Source organism: Myotis brandtii, unplaced genomic scaffold, assembly GCF_000412655.1.
Source record: "Myotis brandtii unplaced genomic scaffold, ASM41265v1 scaffold165, whole genome shotgun sequence".
In the NCBI taxonomy this organism is placed as follows: domain Eukaryota; kingdom Metazoa; phylum Chordata; class Mammalia; order Chiroptera; family Vespertilionidae; genus Myotis; species Myotis brandtii.
Genome location: NW_005356042.1, coordinates 1,928,606 through 1,943,006, shown reverse-complemented (window position 1 = coordinate 1,943,006; position 14,401 = coordinate 1,928,606). Strand labels below are relative to the sequence as shown.

At 40.5% G+C, this 14,401-nt stretch overlaps 1 protein-coding gene across 3 annotated transcripts in view; it reads left to right on the top strand.

Annotated features, from left to right (window-relative positions):
* KIAA0355 (KIAA0355 ortholog) overlaps positions 1-14,401 on the top strand; it is a 91,144-nt gene that overhangs the window by 5,229 nt on the left and 71,514 nt on the right. Inside the window, exon 1 of one of the 3 annotated variants that reach the window (XM_005862474.2) lies at positions 13,295-13,350. The exons of 1 other annotated variant lie outside the window; for it this stretch is intronic. The gene's annotated coding sequence lies outside the window, so the exon portion shown is untranslated. Of the gene's footprint in view, positions 1-13,294; positions 13,351-14,401 lie in introns of those variants that run through there. One more of the 3 variants, XM_014536617.1, reaches the window with a different exon arrangement.

Sequence of the window (14,401 nt, the reverse complement as noted above, 5' to 3'; positions counted from 1 at the left end):
CCCGCATCCCCCACCCCAGGCCCATTCTTCCCCACAAACATTCCAGCAGGTCAAATATTTAGCAACGAGGACATTAAAGAAGTCTCTCCACTCCTTCCACGAGCAGGGAAGACAGCCTTAGAGAGCAGTCCTACTATGTGTATGGCACTGCTCCAGGCACTGAGGATTCAGTGGTGAATGAGACAGACACAGTTCTTGCTCTCTAGGAGTTTACTTAACAGCCTTAACCGAAGAAAAAGGAGCGGAAGCTTCCATTTACTGAATGGGCTCCTCACTGTGACTGCTTGCTGTTCTTTTTCAGAGATGGGAAGGCTTGCTGGGTGTATAAAATTGGAGTCAGTGTTCCCAGCCTGGAGGAGGGCCATCGGTAAAAATTTTTATGGGTGCCTTACATTTTCAGAAATGGTCCTGGATCTGAAGCGTATTTATCTAAAATTTATATAATTCTTCTCCATAGTAAGAATTTCCAAATTACAGTTTGATCTACCCATTTGTATATATGCTTCTTGATAAATACTTGTTTTTCCCATTTGAGGTTAATTTTGGGTAGGTTCGTTCCACAGTACAAGTTGTTAAGAATGAGTAGCACTATAGAATTTTAAGTTTTCTTTAAAAACTTTCTAAAGGATACATTCGTTTACACTAGCTCAGCTTTTTCAAATTTGGAAATTTTGGATAACTGGGCTAAAACTAGGCTTAAACAGAGCTGAGTGGATCAAGGCCTTTTCATACTGTAACACACTGTAATAGAAATAAATTCCAGGTTTCTAATAGATGTAGATTTCTCAGAAAAAATTTTTTAAATACATTTTTATTTATTTCAGAGAGGAAGGGAAAAGGAGAGAGAGAAACATCAATGGTGAGAGAGAATCATTTTGGCTTCTTTTCCCGCACGCCCCCCACTGGGGATCAAGCCCACAACCTGGCATGTGCCCTTGACCGGAATCGAACATGGGACCCTTCAGTCCGCAGGCCAACACTCTATCCACTGAGCCAAATCAGCTAGGGCTCAGAAATTTTTTTTTTTAACAAATTGGGCTTGAAAAATTACATCAGTGCTGTCCTGGCCGGTGTGGCTCAGTTGGTTGAGCATCATCCCACACATCAAGAGGTTACAGGTTCTTTTCCTGGTCACAGCACATGCCCGGGTTTCGGGCTTGATTCCCCAGTATGAGGCCTGCTGGACGCAGCCCATCAATGTTTTACTCTCACATCGATGGTTCTCTCTCTCTAAAATATATTTTTTTTAAATTACATCAGTGCTTTGTGATATTAAAAAATTATTTACTTTAAAGTAGTTATTCTCTTTGATTTACAGTTGAATTTCCATCAAGCAGCACAGTTTTTGTTTGGGAATGTTTTCATAATGCTTGGGTGCATTTGATGTGAACTATTTTAATGGTCCAAAGCCATTTTAGTTTATAGATAAAAACTTCATTTTACATGGGCCACTTTGTTCACCCCTTGGTGGTGTGTGGTAGTTGTTTATATAAAAGTATTTTCTTTTCTTAAATATATTTTCTTTTGATTTCAGAGAGGCAGAGAGAGGGAGAGAGAAACATCAATGATGAGAGAGAATCATTGATCGGCTGCCTCCTGCACGCCCCCCACTGGGGATGGAGCTCACAACCTGGGCCTGTGTCCTTGACTGGAATCAAACCTGGGACCCTTCAGTACGCAGGCCAACGCTCTATCCACTGAGCCAAACCACGACCTCCTTGTTCATAGATCCACGCTCAACCACTGAGCCAGCACAGGTGGGCAATAAGTATTTTCTTGGCAAGGTTTTGTCCCTCCCACCCCATTCCCTTTTTTTCCTTCTTTTAAATATTTCTGTTTAACAACTCAGAGTGTTTCTCTAATAAAATTCTTTCAAAAGTTCTAATACTTGTTTTGTTTGAATGGCAACAAGCTTTGAGAGTTAGTCTTTTGACTTCATTAGAAGCCTAAACACAAGTCTTAGAATATAGTAAGTTAATTTATTACCAGAAAGTCAGATAGCTACATCTGTCCTCAGCAGGACCAAGTAATAATGGATCTTTAAAAAATTAAATGTTCGCCCTGCTGGCATGGCTCAGTGGTTGAGCATCAACCTACGAATCAGGAAGTCAGGGTTCGATTCCCGGTCTGGGCACATGCCTAGGTTGATGTTTCTGGTTCTCCCTCTCTCTTCCTCTCTGAAATCAATAAAAATATATATTTTTAAAAAATTAAATGTTCACTATTTTTCTCTTTGTATGACATTGAAGATATGGTGATTACCTTCCATTTCATTTATTTTTCTACTTATTTATGTAATGACTTTTAAAAATTAAACTAGCCGTTGATTTTCCTCTTTTTCCACCCTCCCATCTCCACCCCCACCCTCACTCCCACCAAAATACCCAAAATTAAACTGTCCTTCATCTATATGACTGTTTTAACACATTTGGCCTGTTGTTTTTTTTATCTGTATTTGAAACTAAATTTCAACTCTGTTGACTTGTGGTTAGGATTTTTTTCTTCTGCTTAAATAGAATTATCACTCGTTTGTAGATTACCAAATATAAAAACTCTTCAGATCCACTAATGATAACTTGCTTTGTTTTGTAGAGGAATGTCATATTTTGTAGTGACAAATAGTTATAGAGCATGTGTCAACACCAAAGGCAGTCAGGTGTCACCATGTGGAGGCAGACCAGAAGCTCCTTGCCAGCAGGCACTGTTAGCCTCTGTATCCTGAGTGGCTAATGCACTTAAGCCCAACTCGCAGGGTTCACCGAGTTGGTTGGGGACGGGTGTAGAAGCACCTTTATTTTAAATATGCTCTGATTAGAATTGTTTAGAATTCTATGATTAGAATTGTTATTTAGTAGTGTTTTTTTCTATATACTTGAGTTTTGGTAGCTCAGTTTAGGATAACATTGGGCTTTTGATCTTGTCAACTGATCAGTTATTTAATAACTTTATTTTGTTTTAACAGCAGTTTTAGTAGGTACTTCTTGACTAAAAGGAAAAAAAAAACGTTTAATCTTAGCCTCCTTAAAACTTTTTCATTGACATTTTTTACTGATAGGACTTTAATGTTTTAGGTGTTTTCACATTCTTTAAATTAACATGCTCTTAATTAATTTAATTCCTTGGAAACTGTTTCTGTATAATAGGCTATTGTCCAGTTTTGCACATATTTTTCTTTGGGGACAGTCTGGACCTGGTGGACCCAGAAGTCACTTCCTTTCCTCTGGCCTTGGCTCTCCATGCCTGCCTTCCGTTTTGATGTTTTAATGATACCCTCCCTGTTCAGTGATTTGTGTTCAGGAAGCTGGACAGTGATTACTTTTGTTTCTGCTTTGTGAACTTCCTCCACCACTTCCTATTTTTATGGAGCAACTACAGGAAATGAGGCAGCTCCTGGCTGCTGCTGCTAAGCTCTGATTTTAGGTGGGTGAGGACAAGGCCTTAGGGCCTGAGCCATATAAAGCATTTTCCATCTTTGTCTTTTCACTATCTCCTTCCTGTAGGAATCATAGCAACACCATTAGGTTGATATGACGATATATCCTCCTCAGCTTTGGGGGAAGGGAGCAGGTGCTGCTCAGCTGGAGGGCAGAGCTTTTGTGAAGTAGGTGAGGGGTTTTTCAGTGGTAACAGTAGGGATGGGAGTAGTGACTCTACGGACCAGCTGCTGTCATGGGTGAACAGTGGCAGGAGCAAAGGGTGGATTGAAGAGACCTGTTACGACTAAGGCTGGAAAGGTGGGTTCTGGTTATTTTGGAGGCCTTGACTGGCAGGCTCAGAGTGAACTAAGGAGCCCCCATCTGCTCTCTCAGATCTCTGACTGGGTCTCAACCTCTGTGGTGCTCTCCTTCCTCTAAACTCATGGCATTTGTTTTCTAAACTACTTATTTAGTTTTTACCCACCTCTTTTCCAGTGACACTGTCTTATGGACCTGTTGTAGCTTAATTTATGGGGAAGTTTGTATCATCTTCCCAGAAAGAAGTAACTTTTTATACATTAGGTAACTTGAATATAGAAGGAGCTCAAAGCATTTGTTTAGCAGTTGCTCATTAGCGGCACTGTTGACCTTTTGGGTGGATAATTCTTTGTCTTTTGATGGACAGGGGGCTGTACTGTGCATTGTAGGATATTTGGCAGCATTTCTGGCCTTACCCACTAGCACTCCCCCAGTTGTGACAACCAAAAAATATTTTCAGCCCCAGCCGGGTGGCTCAGTTGGTTGTAGTATTGCCCCCTACACCAAAAGGTTGTGAGTTAGATTCCTGGTCAGGGCACATACCTAGGTTACAGATTCAATCCCCAGTGGGGGTGCGTGTGGGAGACAATGATTGATGTTTCTCTTTCACATTGATGCGCCTCTCCCCCTCCTCTTCCTCTCTCTCCAAAATCAATAAACATATCCTCGGGTGAGGATTAAAAAAAAAGTTTCCAGACATTGCTAAATGTCTCCTGGGCATATGAGTGCCTGTGTAATCATCTCCACTATTGAGAATTGCTGTGCTAATGGAATGAATGCTGACTTACTACTTTTGTGAAATGGAATAAAATAGAATGTTTGGTTCCTTGGGATCGGAGCCATTTGTTAGTTTCTAATTCCAGTATCTGACATTCTCATACATTTTTAGTTTGCTACTGAGATTTTGTTCTTGTCTATCAGCCAGCTTTGAGATATACCTTCTGTGTGCTTTCATTGAAAGAGCTGGGGCCTGGACATCTGGCGGCTTGGCTTCTGGTCCTCATAAAAGACATTCTCAGCCTCAAATGCTTGTTCTGGAAGGCTAGTTAGTTCCTTGGAATCTGAACAGTGTGGTGTAAAAGAGAGGATGAGAAGCATTTAGGATGTAACATAACAGTAGCTAACATTTATGGAGTAGTTCCTGTAGAACAGGTAAACAGGATTCAACTGTGAACGGTGATGAACAAGATTAGCAGGATTGAATTTAAGGGATAGAAAGGTAAGGAAACAAGACAGGGATAATACCTTAGGTTTAGGCTCAAGATTGGCAGTAAATACAGCAGAAGGAGCAGGGGATGGAAGGATGACTAGGTAAGTTTGAACACATGAGGTGTTTTATGAGTCTAGTCTTGGTGGGGGGAGAGGTCTTGACTGGAGAGTTGAATTTGGGTATCATCAGCAATGCAATGGGTATGATCTTCTATAGAGAGATAACTTTTCCTTGCTCCAGCTCAACGTTATGTCAATTCCAAGAAGTCTACAGCTTTATTTAAACCATCTAAGAGTGAGAAACAGAATTTTTTTGGCTAGATGTTTGACTAACAGAGGTGGAATAGTACAGTGATAGAACACTCAGCCTCTGGTAGCAGACAACCAGGCCCCAAATCCAGCTCTGTTGTTGACTACTACCTTATCCAAGTGGCAAGAACTTGAAGAATTCACTTAACCTCTTTAGATGCCTCACCTACCTCACAGGGTCATTGTGAGCATTAAATTAGGTAGCAAGTATAAAGTGCATAGCATAATGCCTGGCACTTAGTACACATGTAGTTAATGTCAGCTGTTTTTCAGTTCTAGTGAGCATTAAAAATGAGACTATGTATCTAAAGCTCCATTGTAGACATTTAATGAATGGTTCATTTTGCTGAGGAGTACTTTGTGTGAACAAAGTAGCTGTTTTATTTTTTTTTAATAAAGCAGAACCTTATATCAGCATTTAACTGCTGCCTCTGTAAATGGCAAAGCTGACTGTGAATGCTGTATAGACATAGCCATTAAATAATACTAAGAATGAACTAATCATTCAACAAATACCTGTTGAATGTTTACAGTGTGCTTAGCACTCTCAAATATCTTGAATGACAGGGAAGCACAAAGGAAACTGGCAGTTGTGATACGGTGTGGTACAGCAAAGATAATACTAAGACAGGCCTCAAAATGGGTGTTATGAGAGCCCACAGAGTTGCTCCTAACTCAGTCTTTGTCAAGGTGGCTTCCCAGAGGAGGTGATGTCTAACTTAGATATCCAAGAGGAGTGAGTGAGAGCCAGGAGAGCTTTCCAGGCAGAGGGAACTGAATATGTAGATGGCAAGAGGGAAGATGGCACAGAAGAACTGGGCAGTGTTGGGCAGAGATTGGGAGTGGTGGTGTAAGAAAGTTGCAAAGTGTAGTGGAGAACCATATGGATTTTACATAGGAGGGTGGCATGATTAAATTGACTCTAGAACAGCCACACAGCAACCAAAGGGGAGAAGGGAGCAGTCCAGGTATTTGGGAAATCACTCAGGAGGCTCTCTGTAATTCAGGCAAGAGGTGAAGATGGTCTGAACTTTGGATTGGCAGTGAAGGTAGAAGGGAAAAGATCTGACAGATATTAAGGCAGGAAGGATATGACTAAACTAGAGTCCCGGTGCACGAATTCGTGCACCAGTGTGGTCCCTTGGCCTGACCTGCGGGATCAGGCCGAAACTGGCTCTCCGACATCCCCCGAGGGGTCCTGGATTGCAAGAGAGTGCAGGCCAGGCCAAGGGAGCCCACCCTTGTATGATCAGGGCCGGGGAGAGACATGAGAGGTAGGCCAGCCAGGGAGGAACCGCAGGAGGGCTCCAGGGCGTGTCTGGATCATCTTGCTCAGTCCAAGCTAACCTACCGATTGACTGTCTGCCCCCTGGTGGTCAGTGCACATCATAGCGAGCTGTTGAGCGACTTTAGCATATCATTAGCATATTACACTTTGATTGGTTGAACAGACGACCAGACACTGAGCATATTAGGCTTTTATTATATAGGATGATTAACTGGATGTAAAGGTGAACGAGATGTAGAGGATAACTTCCAGGTTTCTGGCTTGTTAGGTAGGTAAGTGGTGCTGCCACTGAAAGACTGGGGAGAGTTGGTTTGGACATTTGACATGGAGACCTGTTTTGTAGGGATCTGGATATTTGGGATCTGGAGCACAGGAGAAAGATCTGGCTTAGAGAGATGGATTAGGGAACCCTGCCCAGGGAGAATATGTTGAAACAGACAGGGCACAGTTTAGAGCTCTGAGTAACCACCCTGCACTTCAGGTCTGTCAGAGGGGATGTGTGGCTCAGAAGCAACTAAGGAGGAGTGCTAGGAGAACTACTATCTTTTCATATCTTTCTTTTAATGTGGCAACATAGAAGAGGAGCAAAAAAAGGACAGTCCTAAGAAGAGAGAGAACTGAATCTTTCAGGCATTCTTTCTTGCCTGGGTAGGTATTTTTAATTTATGAATGTTGAGACTAAAAGTCTTCAAAGCATTTTTCCGGAGTGCATTTCTAAATATGGCCTGTGTCATTCTGAACTGCCAAAAAAACATAGAAATGGTTGGGCTTTGAACTTCATAGACAATAACTTCACTAATCTCCCTAAAGAATTTCCTGTAGTGTCTCCACATTAGCAAGGGTAGATATTTAAATTTACATTGTTGTGAACTAGAGAGGAAAAATTTTTGTATCTTTTTTCTATGAAGAGGAAATTGTTTATGGAGTCTTTCATGTTTTTTGGCTGTTTTTTTTTTAAAAATAAACAATAGCTTTATTGAAATATAACTCACATGCCATACAATATCTATTTAAAATGTATAATTCAATGATTTTTAGTATATTCACAGTTATACAACTATCATTACAGTTAATATCAGAACAATGACCATATTCATTAGCAGTCATTCCTCATTATTCCTATCAACTCAGCCCTACACAATCATTAATCTACTTTCTGTTTCAATGGATTTGCCTATGCTGGACATTTCATATGAATGGAATCATACAATATGTGGCCTTTTGTGTCTGGCTTCCTTCACTTAGCATGATGTTTTCTTTTTCTTTTTTAATATACTAGAGGCCTGGTGCACGAAATTCATGCCCGGGCGGTGGGGCGGGGGGGATGTGTGTCCCTCAGCCCAGCCTGCACCCTCTCCAATCTGGGACCCCTCGAGGGATGTCTGACTGCCCGTCGGACGAGGCAGTTGAACATCCTTCTCACAATCCAGGTGTGCTGGCTCCCAACTGCTCGCCTGCCTGTCTGCCTGATTGGCCCTAACCGCTTCTGCCTGCCAGCCTGATCACTCCTTAACCACTCCCCTGCCAGCCTGATCAATGCCTAACTGCTCCCCTGCTGGCCATCTTGTGTCCACATAGGGGGTGGCCATCTTGTGTATTGGAGTGATGGTCAATTTGTGTATTACCTCTTTATTATATAGGATATTTTTATTGATTTCAAAGAGGAAGAGAGAGGGGGAGAGAGATAGAAACATCAGTGATGAGAATCATTGATTGGCTGCTCCTGCACGCCCCCTACTGGGGATTGAGCCTGCAACCCGGGCATGTGCCCTTGACTCGAATTGAAGGTGGGAGCCTTCAGTCTGCAGGCTGACGCTCTGTCCACTGAGCCAAATCAGCTAGGGCAGCATGATGTTTTCAAAGCTCAATTTATGTCAGCAGTCACCAACTTTTTGGACCTCACAGACCACCAGTGGTCCACTGACCACCGGTTGGCGACCGCTGATTTATGTCATAGCACGTATCAGTACTTCTTTCCTTTTTATGCTTGAGTAGTAGTATCTCGTTTTATGCCTAGATTACATTTTGTTGATTCATTTATCTGTTGATAGACATTTCGGTTGTTTCCTCTTTTTTACTATTTTGAATAATGTTGCTCTGAACTTTCATATACAGGTTTTCGGTAAACACGTTTTTTCATTGTTCTTGGGTATAGTTGTGGAATTACTTGGTTATATGGTAATTTAGTGTTTAACGTTTTTGTTTTGTTTTGTTAATCCTCTCCCAAGGATATTTTTTTCCTTTGATTATTAGAGAGAGTGGAAGGGAGTGGGGAGAGAGAGGGAGAAACATCGATGGGAGAGAGACATCGATTGACTGCCTCCCGCATACCAGGGCCGGGATCAAACCTGCAACCCAGCTATGTGCCCTTGACCAAGAATCAAACCCAAGACCCTTTGATGCTTGGGCCAATGTTCTAACCATTGAGAACACCGATCAGGGCTGTGTTTAGCCTTTTAAGCTTCTGCCAGACTGTTTTCCAAAGTATCTGCACCATTTTACATCCCCACAGGCTTCCAATTTCTCCCCATCCTTGCCAATACTTGTTATTGTCTGTCTTTTTTATTATAGCCATCCTTGAGGTTGTGAAGTGGAATCTTGTGGTTTTGATTTGCATTTCCCTGATTACTAATTATTATTATTATTTTTTTAATATATATTTTATTGATTTTTTACAGAGAGGAAGGGAGAGGGATAGAGAGTTAGAAACACATTGAGAGAGAAACATTGATCAGCTGCCTCCTGCACACCCCGTACTGGGGATGTGCCCGCAACCAAGGAACATACCCTTGACCGGAATCGAACCAGGACCCTTCAGTCCGCAGGCCGACGCTCTATCCACTGAGCCAAACTGGTTAGAGCTGATTACTAATTATTTTTAGCATATTTACATGTGCTTCTTAGCCATTTTGTATATCTGCTTAGAAGAGTTCATCTATATTTAGTTGCAAAACCTGAGACTGTAAAAGAACAGATGAACATATTTGACTAGAGAAATAAAGAAATTGTGTGTGTGTGTGTGTGTGTGTGTGTGTGTGTGTGTGTGTAGTGAAAGATGCTGTAAACATAAAAGATAAAAGGACGGGCTCCCCACAGAAATAGCCAGCACTCTCCACCCATATCAAGCCTGAGTGTGTTTGATGATCCTGTTACCTAGCCTTGACTTTGAAGTAGAGACCATGATCTCTGCTTTCTTTCCCAAAGCAGCTACCCTAAGGCACAGATACTGCAACCATTGCCAGGTTTTTGAAAACCAAAGGCCTGACAAGTAGAGAGATAGCTTGCCACATGGATGGATATAGGCTCATCCATACTGAAGCATGTATTAGGATTTCCTTCCTTTTTAGGCTAATAGACCATTGTACGGTTATACCACATTTTGTTTATCCATTCATTTGTCGATGTCCATCTGGCTTGTTTCCACCTTTTTGCTACTTCTGCAATGATAATTGGTGTACAAGTAACTGTTCAAGTTCCTGCTTTCAGTTCTTTTGTGTATATACTCAGGATTGGAATTGCTGTATTTTGTGATAATTATATGTTTAATTTTTTGAGGAACTGCCATACTGCTTTCCACAGTGGCTGTACAATTTTACATTCCCACCAGCAACGCACAGGATTCCAGTTCCTTCCCATCCTTGCTAACATGTTATTTTCTGCTTGTTTTTTCCCCTTTTTATAATAGCTGTCTTTATGGATATGAAGTGAAATCTCATTGTGGTTTTGCATGGCATTTCCTTAATGATTCGTGATGTTAAGTATCTTTTCCTGTGCTTATTGGCTATTTGTCTATTTCTTTGGACACATTTCTATTCAAGTTCTTTACCCATTTTACAATTGGACTGTAGTTTTTTGACTCAATAGCCTTTGGTTTTTTTATCATGCGTTGTAGAACTTCTTTATATATTCTGGATATTGATTCCTTTTCAGATACATGATTTACAAATATTTTTCTCCCATTGTATGGGCTTCCTTTTCAGTCAATTGATAGTATCCTTTGATGTACAAAAGTTTTAATTTTTATGAAGTCTAATTAGCCTTTGTTTCCTGTGCTTTTGGTGTCATATTCAAGAAATGATTGCCAAGTCCAAATTCATTAATTTTTATATATTTTCTGAATTTTTCTCCTAAAAAGTTATTCTTTTTGATGCCTAAATTATCTCATTATTCGCCATTTATAGAGCTTTTTCTTCAGGTTGACTCTGGGTCCTTTTGACACAAACCAGATAGTATTAGATGGGTTCCCTGGATCTGGCCTGATAAGAATTCTAGGGCTTATCTTTTTGTTTCTGGCCTGAGATCTAGAATCAGCCATTTCTGTACTGTAAGGAACTCTGATTCTTTTTGGTGGGAAGTCGTATTAAGGGCATTTGTTGCTATTGGAATGTGAATTCTAGGTCTTTTCTGTAGAAAAGTATTTATTTTTTGGAAAGAAAAAAATCATAATTTCAGGTTGATATTTCAAATTCAGATAAAGAATTTTAAAATTTTTATTTGATTTCATATCAGTGTCTCTTATTTGTATGACAATAACATCAAAGAGGTACATTTATGTCACTGTTTACTTGACATAAATCTTCTTGATAAATAGTTTGGATTCATTTGTCTGTATTTTCCTTTTTAGGGATTTAAAAAATTTACTTTTTAAAAATTATATACAATATTTACATGGTTCTAAAGATCCTATATAATAAAAGGCTAATATGCTAAGTGTCCGGTCAGCTGTTAAACCACTCAAAGCGTAATATGCTAATGATATGCTATGGCCACTCAGCTGCTCGCTATGATGTGCACTGACCACCAGGGGGCAGATACTCCCACCAGTAGGTTAGCTTGCTGCTGGGGTCCGGCCTATTGGGACTGAGCGAGATGGGCCGGACATGCCCTGGAGCCCTCCTGCGGTCCCTCCCTGGTTGGCCAACCTCCCGCATCCCTCCCCAGCCCCGATTCTGCACCGGTGGGGTCCCTAGGCCTGGCCTGCACCCTCTCACAATCCGGGATCCCTCAGGGGATGTTGGAGAGCTGGTTTTGCCCCAATCCCACATGGCCCGATCCTGCAGGCCAGGCTGAGGGACCCCACTGGTGCACAAATTTGTGCACTGGACCTCTAGTAAAGCTATAAAGCAAGGTAGATTGAGAGAAGTATGGCTTCCTTCCCTGCTTTTGTTCCTTTCTATATCTCATAGGAAAACATTTTTATTGGTTTTGGTTTATTCTTCCATTGCTTCATTTAAAAAAATATAGACAAATGTGTGTGTGTGTGTGTGTGTGTGTGTGTGCTTGTGTATGTGTATCTTCTATACCCTACTCCACTCCCATTTTATTTCTTTCCTTGTTTTTCATTTTGGCAGTCACATTTCTTATTTTCAAGAATTCTTTACCGATTTCTGCTTCCTTTATGATTTGCTTCCTTTGTGATTTTTCTTCTCAAACCTCTTTGTAGATGTCAGAATTTCTTTTCAGGTTTTTTTCTAGGACTAAAATTGTTTTTTTCTGGGGTCTGATATGATTTTTTTTTTTTAATTCTCACCCGAGGATATGGTTATTGACTTTAGAAAGAGTGGAAGAGAGAGAGAGAGAGAGAAACATCTCTCATATGCACCCCAACCAGGTATGTGCCCTAACTGGAAATTGAGCCCGCCACTTTTTGGTGTACAGGAAGACACTCCAAACAACTACGCCACCCAGGCAGGGCTTTTTTAATTTTAAAAATAATGTGTTTTTAAAAATTATATACTTTACATTGAGCACTTCAGAAAATATAATTACAATGATTTCAAAATGCAATCCCTGGATTCAATAAATATTCTCTATAATTACCTTCAATCGATATGTAGACACTAAGCTAACAAAATAAGTAATGACCTGCTTTTTATCTTAGTTGTCTTTTGATGCTTTGGTTTTCTTTCACTATCTGGCGATCCTTGTCAATGAAGAACTGAGCTGATAATGTAGGAATTGACAAGAGGTTCCTGTTCTTCCAAGATGAGTTGTCTGATTCATTAATCAGAGTGAGAAGTATGGAGGAGATTGGATAGATGAACCTATTTCCCACTCCTGATTTCTCTACCTGCTCACTCAAAATGGGGTATTTACCCAGCTTTGCCAGGAAAAGGGGCTCTGCTTTTCTGCCCACCTTTGACTGCGTGTTCTGGGAAGTGTCTAGCTCTGCTCTGGTCTGTCTTGTCATACGATTAACTTCTTTCTCTCCGTCTTCTAGAAAGTGGCCAGCATTAAAATAGACTATACCCTCAGCCCTTTTTAATACTGTTGTGCTGTGATTCCATTTTTCAAACGTCTTTATTATTATGTCATTGGGGTTTGGGGAGGATGGATAGGTAAGTGCATGAGACTACTAATTTAGCTGGTCATCTTAAAATGAGGCTACTTTGTGCCATACCATTGCTGTCAACAGGACTGCTTTTCACTCCATTTTGTCTGTTGGCTCAATAACTGGAATGGATTTAAAATTTGTTATCTGTGTTGAGAAATTATAGCTATCACTTCATTGAAGCTTGATGCTGCCCGCCCTAGGATACATACATAGACTCAGGGATTGGGTGGCTTTACAAGACCTTTCTTGTTAGTAACTTTTTTCCAGCAAAGCAGAGGTAGCAAGGCCTTATTGTATGGGAATGATAATAATGAGATCAAATATATAGTGCTTCATATGTGCTAGACATGATTCTAAGTGCTTTCTTTATATGTATAAATTTAACTCCATAACAGTAGTTACTGTTATATCTATTTTGCAGACGATGAAACTGAGGCACAGAGAGGTTAAAGAACTTGCCCAAGGTCACATAGCTGGTAAGTGGCAGAGCCAGGATCTCACCCAGTTAGTCTCCCCAAGGCCACCTTATCCACTGTACTCTCTAAAGGGAAGTCCTTCAGATTTTCTTAGGATGACCACTTTTTATATCTTATCAGTTATGGATATAAGAAAACCCTCTTTACTTAAACTTCCTGTAGCATGTTCTTTGTTGTTGTTTGAAATAGAAATTGCTGATCACCTTGATTGCATAATGGAATGCTTTATTTTAAATGATGTAATCAGTTTTGAATTCAATTTTAATATGAGAACTTTTGCAAGTTGTTGTGGTGTTGAAAAGATGTAACATCTACTAAAGTGTCCTTTTTCTGCTATGTGTTTGAGAATCTTAGGCAGCAGTAAAACATACAAACATGTCTTAGCCCTTTAGGCAGAAAAATACAGGTGTGGGAAGCATTAAAAATACAGTAAGACAGCATTGACAAGAACTTTATTTATTGTATTTTTTAAAATATATTTTGTATTGATTTTTAGAGAGAGAAGAAGGGAGAGGGAGAAAGAGAAACATCTATGTGAGAGAGGAACATCAATCAGCTGCCTCCTGCCCACTAGCGATCAAGTCTGCAAACAGGGCATGTGACCAGGAATTGAACCCATGACATCTTTGTGCACTGGCAAGGGCAGAAGAATTTTTTTTTTTTTTAAGTGATATATCGGCCTGGTTGGTGTGGCTTAGTGATTGAGCATCAACCCATGAGCCAGGAAGTCACAGTTCCTTTCCCGGTCAGGGTATGTGCCCCAGTTGCAGGGCCTGCAGGAGGCAGCCAATGGTGATTCTCTTTATTGATGTTTCTATCTCTCTATCCCTCTCCCTCCCCCTCTCTAATAAAAACATACTAAAATTTTTTTAAAGTTGAAAGTGCACACAAATATGTACCTATGTACCTAGATATATCACTTTTTTAAAAATAAATTTTTATTGACTTCAGCAAAGAAGGGAGAGGGAGAGGGAGAGAGAGATAGAAACATCAGTGATGAGAGAGAATCATTGATCGGCTGCCTCCTGCACACACACACACACACACACAC